At 33.6% G+C, this 17,329-nt stretch overlaps 1 protein-coding gene across 1 annotated transcript in view; it reads right to left on the reverse strand.

Annotated features, from left to right (window-relative positions):
- Nucleotides 1-320: 320 nt before the first annotated feature.
- LOC142321409 (uncharacterized) overlaps nt 321-17,329 on the reverse strand; it is a 65,723-nt gene continuing 48,714 nt past the window's right edge. The window contains exons 7-9 of the transcript XR_012755625.1: nt 11,687-11,826; nt 10,644-10,886; nt 321-571 (exon numbers count right to left, since the gene is read on the reverse strand). The gene's annotated coding sequence lies outside the window, so the exon portion shown is untranslated. The remainder of the gene's footprint in view (nt 572-10,643; nt 10,887-11,686; nt 11,827-17,329) is intronic.

Here is a 17,329-nt window from a genome sequence, read left to right on the forward strand (position 1 = left end):
TACAAACCACTCTGATACTACACTATCAAATTTTTTTTTATTAGTAAGAAGTGCAGAAATAATGATGTTTAATGCTAAAAAAATTTTTGAAGAATTACTTCTCAAGAAAACACAAAATTAAACAAACAGAACAATTTCATTTTATTAAATTTGTAAATTTTTATGTGAAAACCATCTTTCATGAATATTATAATTATAATGAAGCAATTTATTTTACAGTTTTAACCAAGTTAATGTTTACAATCAATTTACATAAACTAAATGTATAACCATTTAATGATCTAAAACAATTAGGGATGTAACTGATAAGACAATTTATTTTATAAAAGTGTAAATACAGGAAAACAACTTCACATTCAGTAATCTGGATGGAATCTAATTTAAATAAATCATTAAATCTGTATGCAATTTCAAAAATAGTTGAAACAACTACTGTTATCTTTGTTTTTAATAATATATTGTAAAATGATTTATTTAAATTTTCTATTAGAGCTTTTGTATCCTTTTCCATGTTCTTTAAAACACTTTCCACCAAGGATACCATCAGTTGGCCAGCAAATACCGAGTCCCTCTGTAAAAGAAATGGAAAAAAAAAATTAGTCAACAAAAAATAAAATGAAGCAAAATATCATCAATTCAGTTATCAAACATTAATATTTTGATTGCAAAATATATAAATACAAATCATATTTAATAATTAAGTGAAATATTGTTTTTATCTGTAAGAATTTATATTTAATTAATAAATACAAAAAAAATTAGCTTACAAGATCAAAGAAAGATAACATCACACTAGACTGAATTAAAAGGTGAGAGTTAAAAAATAAAATCTTATTAATTTATAAAATTAATTTTTAACCTGATAAACTAAACAAAAGGTGGTTGTAATTATATTACATAAATTAAAACTGAATGTCACAGATTGCTGTCTAGCCGTAAGTTTAGATATTTAAATGTTCAATATAGAGATTGTTGCATTTTAAAATGAACTTACTTTTAACATGAAAAATGGAAGTAGGGTGACTGACTGTTTGGAAGCAATTCAGTGCAATGTCAAAAGAGCAAAGTATTATAAAAAGTTTGCAAAGTAAACAAAAAAGCAATATTTAATAACTTGGTTTGCATAAAAATGCTAAGAACAACAGACTTCAATTTAACAAAAAATATATGTATGATCACAACTTAAAGGAAAACTAAAATAACTGTGACTAAAAGTAATACAAATAAAACTTGAACAGAACACCTTATTTTGAACAGAAAACAAATGTTATTAACATTTACTTGAAAAAATTTTCGTTTTTAATATTCTAACGTACTTGCAGAATGCCATCAAAGTACGGTGCAAGGCCAAGATTAGTGAGTGATATAAGGGCATTTAGTAGCTCCAAGCTGGAATTTTGATATTATACAGCTATCAGGAAACATAATTTCAATAGTTACACGCAATATCTTCGCATGATCTTAAGGATAACTTATTTTGTGCAACATTGAGAACCCACATAATCTCTGTCTTGCAAACATTGTCTTTATAACAAAAAGAATTAATTTTGTTGACATTTTGAGTAAATGAAGTCAAGGATTCAAATGCATCATTTGCTGCTGAAATGTTATTACTCTGACCAGAAGATCCAAGCAGAGAACCCCCATAGATATATCACAACCACTGTTCTCACAACTGTTGATCAAATTTTTAGTCTGCTGAGCTGAAATATCACTGGGAGATAAAAAAATTGTCAGTGAAGACTGAGAATTCCTTATCTTCATTATTTCATTATGCTGCTTTTCTTTAGTGTGCAAAGACTGCCTTTCAGCCCATATTGCCCAGTCCAAAATGTTTTTACACAAATCACAAAAAGCACGATACACATTTCTATCTCTTCTCAACCAACTGAATTCTGGGTGTAAATTTAGTTTAACCACTGGTCATTAAACAGAATCAAAATTCAATTTGAACAAACCATAGACAGAGCTCTGACATTAAAAAAGGATGTTGAATTTTATTGTGTACAGTTTTTTCCTGAATGATCACACAGTTTTGTCATTTCCTTTCTAAAACAAAATAAAAGACACAAAAATGACGAGTAGCAGTAGTTGAAGAAGTTTCCTAAGTAGTGAGATCTACATGAAATCAATAGAAAAAATTGATGACAAAATCAAAATTTCAAAGATGAGTGGGTTATATTAGCTCACTGCAATAAAGTGAGTTTGGTGTGACACAAATTTTAGTAGCAAAAGGTAAAAGACACTTCCAAATTTTAATTAACAAAAAAATAATTTAGTATATAGTACTGGTCTCAATACGAATGTCAATGATATTTTTTTTTATAAAAATGAATAATAATAACTAATGAAAAGCAATAAAACTAGGGAGGCCTCTTTGAAGGAAAAAACATGGTGGCAAAAATGTTACACAATTTTTATTTGTCAAAATAAAAAATAATATTAGTCATTTCATAATTTTTCAAAATGTACTACAGCTTGTCAGAAGTAAAGAATCATTACAACACTTCATTATACGCTTTTCACCTTCATTACAACACTTTTGGATATTTGAATTAGCAAAACATTTTATTACCTTTTATTATTATTATAATTATAGATGTATGTTACTTAACTGAAATTATTCTTAAGGTTCATGTTATTCCTCCATACTATTAAATTCTATTTAACACCACCTACTCATAATATATCTTACCTTAGTTTTTCATGAAAGAAGTATTAATTTTTTTAATTTAATGTTGTGTAGTATTTTTAAAATTATATTAATTTAATTACAATGTAGATTGTAGACATAGATAAAGATTTTTTGACCATTATAGAAATTACAAAAATAAAAAATAAAAGATAATAAATTAAGTTAATCTAATATGGAATAAACAATAAAAATTATATTTCTGATATTAATATAAATTTAGAAATATTAGAAATGAATAAAGATGAAATATATATTTTTCATCTTATATAATATAATAATCTGTCTATACATTTTTTAATATATTAGAAAGATATTCATAAAGATGCAAACAAAATTTCAATTTGTAAACCAACAGGCAGTGTTTGAGGGGACAATCTTATAAAATCTACAACAGCAGCATAATGTTTATTACTTACATAATAAATTAATAGGCAATTTTCATTATTTTATATTTTTAAAATGCAGTTTTTAGGTAGTTTATATCAATAGAATTTAAAATATAATTTAACAGAACAGAGAAATAATATGAAACAAATGCCCTGAGGTAGGTAATCCCCACGTCCGGAACACAACATCTACGTTCCACGTCCAGGGCGGTAACAGCCGTACTTATGTACAATACATATAGCTGGCTAACGGGGCTCCGAGTAAATTCCTCGGATATGCTTTTCTTTTGACTTGTTTCCACCTTCAGGTCCCCTCATGGATTGGATTTTCGGCTACCTGCAGGATATGAACAATTTATGGATTAGGAAGTGGACATATACCAAACTTAGAGCTGGCGATGTGGCAGCCACGGTCGAAGTTATTTGCAGGTGTAACGGAGACCTTTCGTTGTCCACATGCCCCCCGCGATGGCAAGCATGTAGTTAAGGTGCCCATGTTGTTCGGAGCATGGGAGCCCTGAAAGCCTCGGTGTGTAAGGGCCTGGAGTCAGTGCAGAGACTGCGCATCCGCTCTCTGCCAGGACATATGCCGGTTCCACCGGAGTACCAGAACGGACCTCCAGGGTTGGTAGCCCTGGAGTGGGGGTGTACCCCGGCGGCTAGCCTTACTACAGAAGGGATTTATTGTTCATGCAAACTGAACAATTAAACGTGGCAGAGGGTTCACGCAAACACCCTCGTTTAGAACCGGCCGTTTCGTCTGAGGCAAAACGGAGAAAAAGTGCGGAAACTAAAAGGATATAGATTGAGGCTAGAAAAAGCTTACAAAAAGCTTTTTTCAAGAGCAATAATGCACCGAAACCTAAATATTTGGTTATTACCAAGGAGGATGCAAATTTTTCGAAGGTGAGTCCTTTTCTCATCGCTCGGGAGATAACCAAATGCGCTGGTGGCCCTGTAAAAGAAATAAGGAAGACCTTCATGGGACTTCATGTTGACTGTAAATGATGTCCAGTCTCAAAAGATTTTAGGGCTTAAAAAGATTGGAGAACTGGTTGTACATGTCGATCCCCACGGTACGCTCAACACCTCAAGAGGTGTGGTCGTCTGTCGGGACCTTCTAAATTGTACGGAGCAAGAAATTGTTGAGGAGTTGTCAACGCAGGAAGTCATAGAGTGTCGCCGATAGAACATGAGGAGGAATGGCGAGGTCCTACCGTCAGCCTCTCATGTTCTCACATTTAACCGGCCTACCTTGCCGGAGAAGATTAGAGCGGGGATACATCGATTGGATGTGCGGGCATTTATCCCGTAACCAATGCGATGCTTCAAGTGCCAACGTTTTGGCCACACCGCCATCAAATGTGAGAGAACGCAAATATGCGTGTGCGGCGAAGAGGTGCATGAGGGAGAGCCGTGTAAAGAGCCCCCTACATGCATCAATTGCAAGGGACAGCATTCATGTAGATCCAGGAATTGTCCTGTCTACAAAGAAGAAGTAGCTGTGCAGGAAGTTAAAACTCTGCAGAAAGTCAGCTACATCGAAACCAAAAAGATTGTTAACGCCCGCAAAACCAGAGCAACAACATCTTATGCTCAAGCTGCGGCTACTGTTCCTGCACCTGCTCCAATTGCTGTAGATGAAAGTCAGCTCATCAGTAAACTTGCTCCGACCTTGGCCAACATGATTGAAAGAATTATTGACAATAAAATGAAATCTTTCAATATTAAAGATCCAATAAAACCAAAGATATTAGTACAGCCTCCTCCCGAAGATAAAACAGCGAAAGCTGCTCTCGCTCTGAAGAAAACTGACGCCAAAGCAGAATGCCAAGTCCGTCTTAGTGAGATTCTTGATGACAAGAAAACGATAATACCTACAGAGACTGTTATGGAGGCTCCCAAGCCTCCTGCAACTGAAGTGGCCTCTAAGCCTCAGAGGCCACAAAAAATCACACAGGGGGGAGTGTCCCCCTCCCACAGGCGGTGACCGGTGCGCCCCCCGTGTTAGGGAGCGGCCAGGTTGCCGCCTCTCAATCGGCGCCGATCCATGCCCGTCGTCGTCGGCGGCTTCGGTGGTCTCCGATTCGGAGACCGGAAGCTACACCGGCGACGACGTTCTCCGCGAACATGATGCCGTTCGCAATATGGAGAAGAAAAGAAAAAAAGAATGGCCAAAAGGAAAACCTAGGACATAATTTAATTAAAAATTAGCGAGTCGATTGTACAATGGAACATCAATGGATGTTTTTCAAACATCCATGAGCTCCAACGCTTGGTACACGTCGTAGACCCGATGTGTATATGTCTGCAAGAAACGCATTTCCGCCGAAATGAACATTTTAAATTAAAAGGATTTGATATATTTCGGCGAGATCAACCGTCAAATGTAAGAGTTAGAGGTGGAGTAGCTATATTAACATCGACTAGAGCTACCACCGAAGCGGTTGTTCTAAACACAAACCTACAAGCGGTCGCCGTTAGAATGAAGCGTCCGCTTAAGATCACTGTTTGCAGCATATACTTGCCGAATTTTGATTGGAATAAGGATGACATAGCAAGACTAATTTCCGAGCTTCCCCCACCTATCCTACTGGTGGGTGACTTTAACGCTCATAATTCTCTTTGGGGATCGGTTCGAGTAGATCCCCGTGGAAGAGAACTGGAAGGGTTCCTGATGAATTCAGAACTTATTATTTTAAATGACGGATCAGGAACCTTTTTCAATGCCAGAGATGGATCGACGTCCTGTATAGATCTCGCACTTATAAGCGGATCGATAGCACCGAGGTACAGCTTCCATGTCATAGACGATTTGCATGGAAGCGATCATTTCCCGGTGCAAATTGTAACTGATGTTACAAGAACAATATACCCCATCCCAAAAAGATGGGTATTTGAAAAGGCAGACTGGACGAGCTTCACAGCGAGAACGATACTCCCAGAAACAACTGGAGTTATCGGAGACGATGTCGATGCCATAACAAATGAAATAATTGATTCGGCATCAAGAGATATTCCCAAAACATCTGGGAAACTTACGAAAAAACCCGTTCCATGGTGGAACGATGAAATAAGTGAAGCTATAAAAAGAAAGAAAAGGGGGTATAACGCCTTTAAGAAGCGTCCTAGTATAGAAAATCTTGTTGCCTTTAAGAAATACAGGGCGTATGCAAAACGTCTTATGATAGACTCGAAAAAACGATCCTGGCAGCAATACGTGTCATCCATTGACAAAACTACTACTGCATCAGATGTTTGGAGGAAAGTGAAGGCGATTTGTGGGCGCAATGATTTTGCTCCCATAACTAGCCTTCAAGATGAAGATGAAATAAAAGACACTCCATACGAAATTGCAGAGCTGTTATCCAATCACTTCGAAAAGGCCAGCAGAACGGCCAACTACGAAGAAGATTTTCGCACTAAAAAAGAACAACTTGAAGGTCTAATAAACTTCAGAACTGAGTATAATTACTCATATAATGTACCCTTTAAAATGGAAGAATTCGCGAAAGCGTTGGAAAAATCAGGTAACACAGCTGCTGGTCCGGATGAAATCCACTATAATATGATCAGGCAGCTGAATACCACTGCAAAGCGTAGATTATTAGAACTTTATAATAAAATATGGCGGGATGGAACGTACCCGCAGCAGTGGAAAAAAGCTCATGTTGTTCCAGTACCAAAGAAAAATAAAAATTTAACAGACCCCAATAGCTATCGTCCTATTTCTTTGACGTGTGCTATGGGGAAAATATTGGAAAAAATGATTAATAATCAACTCGTCTGGGTTTTGGAAAAAGAAAACCTGATATCACCGTATCAAGCAGGTTTTCGGCAATACCATTCTACCACTGATCATTTGATACTGATCAAATGATCAGCTTAGAGGACGTTATATATAACAGCTTCATTACAAGGAAACATTGTGTCGGAGTCTTCTATGATCTTCAGAAGGCTTTCGATATGACCTGGCGTCATGGTATAATGCTCCAGATACATGAATGAGGCATTCGTGGCAATCTGCCTATACTGCTCAGCAACTATATGAATGACCGTACTTTCCAAGTACGAGTCAGTAGCGAATATTCATCTGTAAGAAATTTGGAAAATGGCATATCACAAGGTTCGCCGTTGAGCGGTACCTTGTTTACCATTGCCATCAATAAATTGATATTAGCCATTCCAGCAGAAATCAGCAAAAGCGTCTATTTTGATGATCTGGCAATTGTGTATGCCAGCAACAAGACTGCTATGGTGAGGTACAAATTGCAACGAGCGATCAATGCTCTAAATGAAGTTGCAAAGAATAACGGTTTCCAATTCTCACCAGAAAAAACGTGCTGTGTACACTTTTGTAGGAAGAGAATTCCTCATCAAAGTCCTGCGTTGACAATTGATGATAATCCAATACAATATAAAGACAATGTAAGATATTTAGGATTAGTATTGGATAAATCCCTTACATGGGGATTACATATACAGGACTTGAGTGATAGATGCAAAAGAGCCCTAAACATCATAAAATGTTTATCGAACTTAAATTGGGGCTCAGACAAAGAGACATTATTGAGATTGTATAAAGCATCGGTTCAATCTAAACTAGACTACGGATGTATTGTATATTCATCCGCTAGAAAGTCGCACTTAAGAAAGTTAGACGTAGTACATAATAGCGGAATAAGATATGCAACAGACGCTTTCCGCACAAGTCCGGCGGCTAGTCTGATGTCTGAAGCCGGAATAATGCCACTACATTATAGAAGAGAGATCCTTTTGTTAAGATATGCAGCAAATGTATGGGCTTTCCCTGCTCATATAAATAATAAATTGTTTATGAATCATCCTATGGCTGCAGTATATGAACATCGTGCTACCTATTCCAGACCAGCCGGAATTAGGTATCACGAATTAAGAAGAAAATATGAAATTGCTATACCAGAGACACTAGCGATTTCTACTAGAGAAATACCGCCATGGCTCTTGCCAGCGGTTAATACAAGTTTAGATCTCTCTCAAGGAGAAACAAAAAAGAAACCAGCAGTGATCATCCAGCAGGAATTTTTGGCAACCGTCAGTAGTTACGAAGAACATATTAGAATTTATACTGACGGTTCTAAAACCGAACATGGTGTTGGATGCTCGATATATGTAAATGAAGAAGCCAGCTTTTGGAGACTGCCAGATGTGGCCAGTGTCTACACGGCAGAACTCACTGCAATTCAGCAAGCTCTTCGCTACACTGAACACTATTGCGAAGAGAGAGTGCTAATATGTTCCGGTTCATTAAGTGCACTCGTCGCAATTCGGAACAAGAACATTAAGGATGTCCTAATTGCAAACATCCTGTCCATTTTATACGTACTAAAACAACGAGGACAGCGATGCGTATTTGTATGGACTCCGGGGCATGCTGGCATTACAGGTAATGAAATCGCAGACGAAGCTGCCAGAAAGGCAACAGTCTGTGATGATTTGGATGCATTTCCTGTAAGAGTGGGAGATGTTAAAAACCGTCTAACAAACATAGTAAGAAGCAAGTGGTACGTTGAATGGAGGAGTTTAAATACAAAACTAAACTCAGTTAAAACTTCTCCTTATAAATGGAAAAGCGACTATAAGTTGACTCGCCGTGAACAAGTAGCGGTGACCAGACTTAGAATAGGTCACTTGCGATTAACAAATTTATATTTGTTAACCGACGAACTGAGACCAATGTGCGGTGTTTGTAATAAAACACTGACAATCAAGCATCTAATAGAAGAGTGTACCATATATGAGGACCTCAGAAAGAGGTTCCGTCTTAGAAATAATATTAGTGCTGATCTGGATAATGGAAACGAAGAAAATATAGTTGCATTTTTACACGCCAGTGGACTTCTTAAAAGTCTATAAAATGAATGTTTAAAGCTGCGACAAAAGAAACTCTAAGCGGTAGTTTATATATCTTTATATATATATATATATATATATATATATATATATATATATATATATCTTTAAATTTTTAAAGAAAAAATGGTATTGATAAATTTAATTTTAATTTTAAATGCATGCATATATATATATATATATATAAGGGAGTCTCGAAACGTGGCACGTATAGTGACGGGAGGTAGCCCTCTTGTCTAGGCCATTTTGGCTCACCTGCATTCAAGAGCAGTGAGTCGGGGTGTGTCCGATGATGACATGGGGGACCCTCAAGGGTGGATTGAGGGCGCGAGGCTGTGGGTGTACGCTGTGCATGCCTATAGCCTATTTATAAGAAGGATTCAACTGCCACGGCACCCCGGCGCGACTGATATACTGCTCAACGGCGGTTCTGGTCGCCCCGAGGGTGCTTAAACAAACTATAAATGAGACTCGTAGAAGAAAGAAGTTAAGATGTGGTATGATAAGTTTTAATTTTAATTTTAATTTAATGGTCGTTTGAGAACCTATCTCAAATTTTAATATTGGGGCCATTTACACCCCGTAAGTGTTTGTGATTGTCCTTGTCTTTTATGTCTTAAATGTTTTGTGTAGTTTGTGCTTTTAAATAAAATGTAAGGGCCCTTTACACCCTTACATATGACGATCCAGATGGTGATAGTAGTTTCTTTTAAAGATTATGACGAGGGCTAATGACCTTAGCAGTCGATGCCCATAAAAATTCAAAGAAAAAAAAAAAATGAAACAAAATGAGAAAAATGAAGAAAAATAAAATGAGAAATAATATGAAACTATATATATAAACTAATATAAGCTGGAAATTTATGCATGGAAATATGAAATGGGAATATCGCAATAGAAATTTACCTATTTAAGTATTTCAATATTTGCATTTATCATGAATATCAGAATAATGAATATTTAAGGATGCACATCATAAATAATGACCAGATTAGAATGACAAGTAAAGCAAGAATATCACTAACTTCTTCAGGTCTGTAAGACTTAATATTTACCATGGAAATATATACAAACAAAAAATATCATTCACACTTCCTTTGTATCAAACTTTAATGCAGTACCAACCAAAACACTTTTAACTTCAAAACTTATGTACAATGTAAAAAGTTATTTTCACTTTTTTATTTTGGTTGAATGCAAAATCATTAATATCCACTTTATTGTATTACTCTTCAAAAATTGTTTAATTTTTTTTGGGGATGCAGTCAGTATGATTTAAAAAAAAAACACAACTGTTAAGTCAGAATTATATACAAAAGTTAAAAAAAAAATAAATAAATAAATCTACTATTCAGTAATATACAAGTAATTTTGTAGACATAATGTAACCTTTCTTTTTAATATTATTGTGGACATCTACGTATCAATTTACCTAAGTTTGTAGAATTTTACCTAATTATATTTTATAGTTTTCAAAATTAGTGTCAAAACATAGAAAAAATGTTGCACATCACATAAGACTCATCTATAGTTATAATAGTTCATTCCTCAATTTTAGCAAATATTATGAGTAAATAATTTTAAAACAAATTTTTTACACCGTCATACGGTCAGTGGAAAATAAAATATTGATAAATAATGCAACTTTAGAAATACAAAATGTTACAAACCTCAGCCAAATCTTGCAAATGTTTTCAGCTACAAAAGTTATTTCAATATTAGGAAAGTCATCTTTCCTATATGTTCTTTTGTAAGACTAACATCTTTCTCTAACTTTTGTTTCTTTCTAACAAGATCGCTGCGTAATCCTTCATTGCGTCTAATTTCTATTTCAGCATATCTCTTATGTGCCTGTGTATTATGTTTAAGAAATCTTTGTGAACTTGGTACCACAAATTTATGTTCATGAATGCCTGTCAAACATAAAATTAGGTTAGATAACCAAAAAAAAAGTACTTTTGTTTTTAATAAATTTTAGATGGAATTGACTCCTATTGTCATTAGCTACTAATAAAGCATGCAAAACTGCATGCTGCAGTTAATGCTTCTGAAGCCTAGATGCTAGATTTCATAGCACACAGATGAAGGATAATGATGATGCATGCTCTACAAAGTAGAAAGTCATTTTTTAAGTAATCTTTATTAAAAACGATAAAATGTTTATAATAAACATATCATCTGATGGGCATCTAACATTAAAGCTAGACTTTTAAAATAAATTTTAATAATTTGACTTAATAAAAAAGGTGCAGTATATATAATTTTTAGTAATATTTTTCTATTTTATATATTTTTTTACTGTACTATATTAAGTAACAGATGCCTATATTATTTTACTTATTACAAAATAACTGCCTGTTTTATAAAAAATAATTAATTAAAAGTATGTACACTGCAGATAGAATCCTATAATTGCAGCTAAATATAATACGCTCTAATACTTGTCCTTTATTTGGGGAAATAACTACATTAAATCACTATTTTTAACGCTGAAAAAAGAGCCCGAAATACTATTTGACTAATAATTCTACAGATCTAACATCAAATATTCATCAGAGAATAAGTGAAAATCCACATTACATTCATACATACTTACACTATTTAAAATAAACAAATGATTAAAAATATTAGTAATAAAAATTTCAGTAATAATAATACTTTTTTCTCATTAAGAAATTAAACAGAATAATTTTGTAAAAAGTTATGCAATCACCTGATGTAGAAGGGCTCTTTACATTATAGCTGCTTCGTGATAACCCCCATCATACGTAGAAGAAGATGCATATCAATTTTGGCCATATGACAGACTCACTAGAGAACTTCCACCAAACGAAGACTGATTGTAACTGGAAGCTATGAAGAATACTAATTAATGTGTGCACGCCGTAATTAAAATAACATTAAGAACGGCAAGTTATGTTTTGTTGAATGAATGAAATGATCAAAACAAGAAATTAAATGAATAAAATTAAAAGAAAAAAATAACTGTTATATAGAAGAACATTTCAAATAATTAAAATTAATTTTTAAGAATTTCTAATACATATATTGATTGATATTATTAAACACACAGGCTAAAAAGGTCACCAGAAAAAAATCCCTGCAGCTGCTATTACTTGATCTAATGGAAACTGCACCCAACACTATTTAATTTCAGTGATCTATAGCAATTCAATTAAGGGTCGTTTGTTATTTCATTTAAGCATTGTTATTTCATTCTTACTACAAATCCTTTTATTTTCAACATAGTAACCCAAGAGCCATTTCAAGTTTCACAAGTAACAATGACACTTACAGTCTAATCTAGCATACATTAGCAGTTTAAATCCCAGTTCAAAACAAATAACATTTTTTTCTTTATAATTCATGATGCTGGAAATACATATTACAACAATTCCAGGATTTACTTTTAACAAATAAAAAAAAGATTGTTACAAAGTTGTGTCAATTTGCGGCTGTCTAATGCGACTAAAAAGGATTTGAGAAAGCTTAACAACAACAATAAAAAATTCAAAACAGCAAAACCTAGAAAGGCTAAAACTAATATAATTTCCACGATGTGGTTAATATTTTTACACGTGTGACTTCCCCCTTCTACGAGGTTTGCAAAGGTTAATAATTCTGTTGTGTAAATTCTATCTATAGGTGTGTGTCAGGAATCATGTATGGTTGTGAAGGAACTCGTCTTACCTTGTATGAATCTGACAATTCGAGGCCCTGTCAAACCAGATCCAAGGATGTAACAAGCTACAGGTACATTTGTTACATGAACAAATTTTATACATGTCCGCGTACAATCGGTGATCTTCGGTGTATACACGTCTTCTTAACTTGTACAATATACATTAATGTTACTGTTGTTTACAGTTTATATTATCAATTACGTAACACGTACGCGCACCCTTACATATACATTAAACATCTATTTAAAACAACTAAAATAATAAAATAAATGTTAAAATAACCGGTTAAAATTTAATTTTATACATAAATATTTTTATTTATTATCAAAAGTTAAGAAACTAAATAAGGGTTTATTTAAAAAAGAAAATAGATTAATATTAAAAAAATTTAATTAAAAAACTGTTTAGAAATCGAACTCAGTTTTAAAAAAATATACTGATTTAATAAATTATATTAAGCATACCACTCTTCCGATTACCGTGGCAGTATGGTAGCGTCTCGGCGTTTCATCTGGAGGTCCCGGATTCGAATACCGGTGAGGTGTAACATTTTGCTTATGCTAAAAATTTCCATTTTTACATTCCTTTGTAAACTTGTACGATGAATCATTCATCAGTTGTAGAAAAAAGAACTGATTCAATTGAATCTCATTGAATTTCAATTAAAATTTTATCTTCCCGGTAATGTATTATCTATTACATATACAATTATTTATTATATATACAGAGTGTATCACTAATTTTTTCCGGGACTTTCACAACCTATTCTACTCGCGAAGATAATGGAAAAAATTCATAATAAAAATTTGTCCTAAAATGCTTCGTTTGCGAGTTACGTCGGATTTCAGCTATCCCGGTGAAATAATGTCACTGAAATTTTTAAAACGTTAATTAAGGGAGAAAATTAGTGAATCGTTTTGTTTTTGACCAGAAAAATCGAATAAAATATATCCCAGAACCGTATCTGCAGTAGTAGTAGAAATCTAGTGTGAAATTCAATAAATCGGGGTAAAACCCCTGTTTTTAATGTTAGATGTACAATAACTTTGTTAAATAACTTTTAAACAAAACTTGTAGAGGATTTAATTCTAAACAAAATGGTATAGAGCAAGTTGAATCAAACAAAGAAAACTTTTTCACGTCTCTTTCATTAGCCGTAAATCCCAAACGAAGTATTTTAGGACGAATGTTTAAATGAAATTTAAACGAGTAGATTATTTTCACGAGTAGAAAAGGTTATGAAAGGGCCCGGGAGAACTTTGTGATACAATCTGTGTAAATATATAGTAATTTTTATGAGGCTGTTATTCTTTCACGCAAAATCTACTCGTCCGATCGAGGTGAAATTTTGTACTAAAATAGGTTTTATAACCGAAAAGAATTTACGACTATTACCGTAACGAAATATTCCACTGTTTCATGACGGTAGTCGTTTAAATTGCTTGCGGTAACCACCGGATTATGTTCCTTTCCTATATTTAAATTTACCACGGCCAAACCGTTGATCTATCGAATTCTGACAGCATTTACAGTTTTTGAAATTAAATTTTCTACAAAAAAAGGTCTCTCTCTATCTTTTGCGATACTATTTGGATTATCGGTAAATATACCTTAAAGGAGCGATGGTGTTCGTGTTCGATGTACATTCCTTTAGACTTGCCCTTTCGAATCCCGGTCAGGCATGGCATTTTCACACACGCTACAAATCATTCATCTCATCCTCTGAAGAATGCCTAACGGTGGATCCGGAGGTCTTTACATTCAAGCACCTTCAGTTTTCAAATAAAGTCGGTTGCTTTATGCTCATGTAGAAATAACGTATATATGCATATTCCAGAGAGAAGAGCTGTAATTCTGTATGCAATTTCAGCGTTTAGATTATGATGTTTCAACATAATGTATCGAAAACTTTTTCGCAAAGAAAAAGAAAGAAAATTGGTCATTTTCTTGTGGTGTTTGTCGGATAACGCTATGAATCGTGCAAAGTACATTTTTACCCGTACGAAAGAGCGTAAAAATAACGCTCAATTACAGTTATTTTTTTTAATAGCTTTCTTATGTTCGAAATCCTATTTAGATGACATTTAGTAACTGAAATCTGACAAACTTCCCGTTATCCAATCAAGATGAAATTTTGCACACACGTTTGGCATGAATGATAATATAATATACCATATTTAATATCGTTCTAAAACAAACATGTCGGACGTTTGTAAAAACATATTTATTTGTTTACTTACGGGTAACAAATCATATGTTTCGGTAACTAAGGGTGTGTTGCGGCAGCGATACGATTTTGTTACGATTACAAAATGGATTTGTTACTATCAACTGTCGTTACTGATTTTTTACTGTAAGTTATCTGATTTTGTTACGACGACAAACCGATTTGTTGTAAGTAAATGAATTCTGTTATTATAACAAAATCATTTTTCTTCGTGTAGTGTAGATTCTCATGGGAACAAAAAGATGAAACTAGAGTACAAAACAAAAAAAAAAAACTGCAACACACCGTAAAATACGGTTGGAGAAATAGCATGAAAAGCGAGCGAATGAAAGTGAAAAGGTAAAACGGGCGAGATTTGACGAGTTGATTTTTAGCGGGGGAAAGTTGAGTTTTTATTTTATTTTTTTACGCGCCCGATACTAGAGTAAGAAAGAATTAGAAAAAATGATAAACCGATGTGAATGAATCGATAGCATTTGAACGAACAAGCGAAGGCGGGAGACCAAAAAGTAAAAATAAATAAATAAAAAAATGGTATTCTTTTAAAGAAATTTCTCTAAATAGTAGGAAATAATTTTTCAGTAACTGTAATATAATCAAAGTAATTTTCAATATTTGTAAAAAGAAATCCATTGTGGCTCATAAAATTTTACTGAAGAATTGGAATAGGTGTTCTGCGAGGATTAATAAAGGTAAAAAATGCGAACGAACGTAAATTAAAATTATAAAACTAAGTAATATTTTATGAGCGCATATTTTTACAAATGTACAAATATTTTCTAGTTTTTGGAGCAATTACGTTTTAAAAGAAACCCATTTTACAATTAAAACATTTTTTTTTACGTAAATATATAAAAAATAAGATATAAACCCTTTAGGGGCATAACTATCTATATTCCTGCAGAAGTAATTTTTAAAATGTTAATATCTTTTTATGACAAATTTTACATACATGCGCGCGCGCGCGCGCACACACACACACACACGCATGTTAGGATTCAGGATGTAGCATATGTAAGCATTATTAGTGGTATGTATTCCTTTTTTTTCCTGTTTAGCCTCCGGTAACTACCGTTTAGATAATTGTTCAGAGGATGAATGAGGATGATATGTATGAGTGTAAATGAAGTGTAGTCTTGTACAGTCTCAGTTCAACCACTCCTGAGATGTGCGGTTAATTGAAACCCGACCCCCAAAGAACACCGGTATCCACGATCTAGTATTCAAATTCGTGTAAAAATAACTGGCTTTACAAGGACTTGAACGCTGGAACTCTCGACTTCCAAATCAGCTTATTTGGGAAGACGCGTTCACCACTAGACCAACCCGGTGGGCTGGTATGTATTCCTGGTTGAAGTCTTTGTTACGTGTTATTTTATTCAGTTTTAATTAAAAAATCACTGTTAGCATTTACACTTAACATTGGCTAATATAATATAATTCTGGAAGAATATTTATATTGAAATAATTATTTTATACATATAATAAAATGTTTGTTTTTTAAAAGAATATTTATCCTTAAGAAATAACTGTGTGTGTGTGTGTGTGTGTGTGCGTGTGTCTCTATCTCTCTGCGCGCGCGCGTGTGTTACATGATAATTAGATGTACAGTTAAACCTGAAAAATATTCGACATAATATTGATATTGATATTTTTATTTGATGATGTATTTTAACAGTTTGTTAGTTATAAAGTTTAAGTTTGTGCAAATATCTTTTTAATAGCATTTTCCATTATCCATCATAATCACTTTCTCCGTTACTTTAACTATAGTTTTATCGGTGCTTTCTTGATGAGTATTTAAAATCATAATCCGTACATAGTTATTCCTAAAACAATATTACCCTAAAATATGTAATTGGTTTTTAACTGCAAGATAAAAATTATTAAAAAAACCAGACTACTCCTGATTGTACACATCTACCTAGAATAAACAACAAAAAATAGTCGAGCGAGTTTTTGTTTATTTTATCGGCATTTTTTTCAGATACATTAGTATAGTCAGCGATGTGAAATTTAATATTACTTTTATGCGTTATCTTGTACTCGAGAGTTACCACCTCATACAGCCTACACAGGCACCCGACTACATCAAATATAGAAATAATATTAAATTTCACATCGCTAACTTACTATATCATGAAAAAAAGCTTGTAAGAAAAGAAAGAAAAACAAATATTTTTAAAAAAATTTTAATTATGTAGTAAAGGATTTCTTTATTTGCGCGCGGGGATGTGCGTGCGTGCGAACTCTTGCATTACTGATAAAGACATATACACATATAGTTTTATCCAGCTGTAACATTAGATTTTATTAAATAATAGAAAGCTTCATCAACAACCCCTTGTAAATAAATTTGTACCTTCAAAACTAGATTGAACTAACATACAATCTAGTTTTGAAGGTACAAATTTATTTACTGTAATACATAATTTGTGCTAGATTT

Source organism: Lycorma delicatula, chromosome 3 (assembly GCF_047948215.1).
Source record: "Lycorma delicatula isolate Av1 chromosome 3, ASM4794821v1, whole genome shotgun sequence".
In the NCBI taxonomy this organism is placed as follows: Eukaryota; Metazoa; Arthropoda; class Insecta; order Hemiptera; family Fulgoridae; genus Lycorma; species Lycorma delicatula.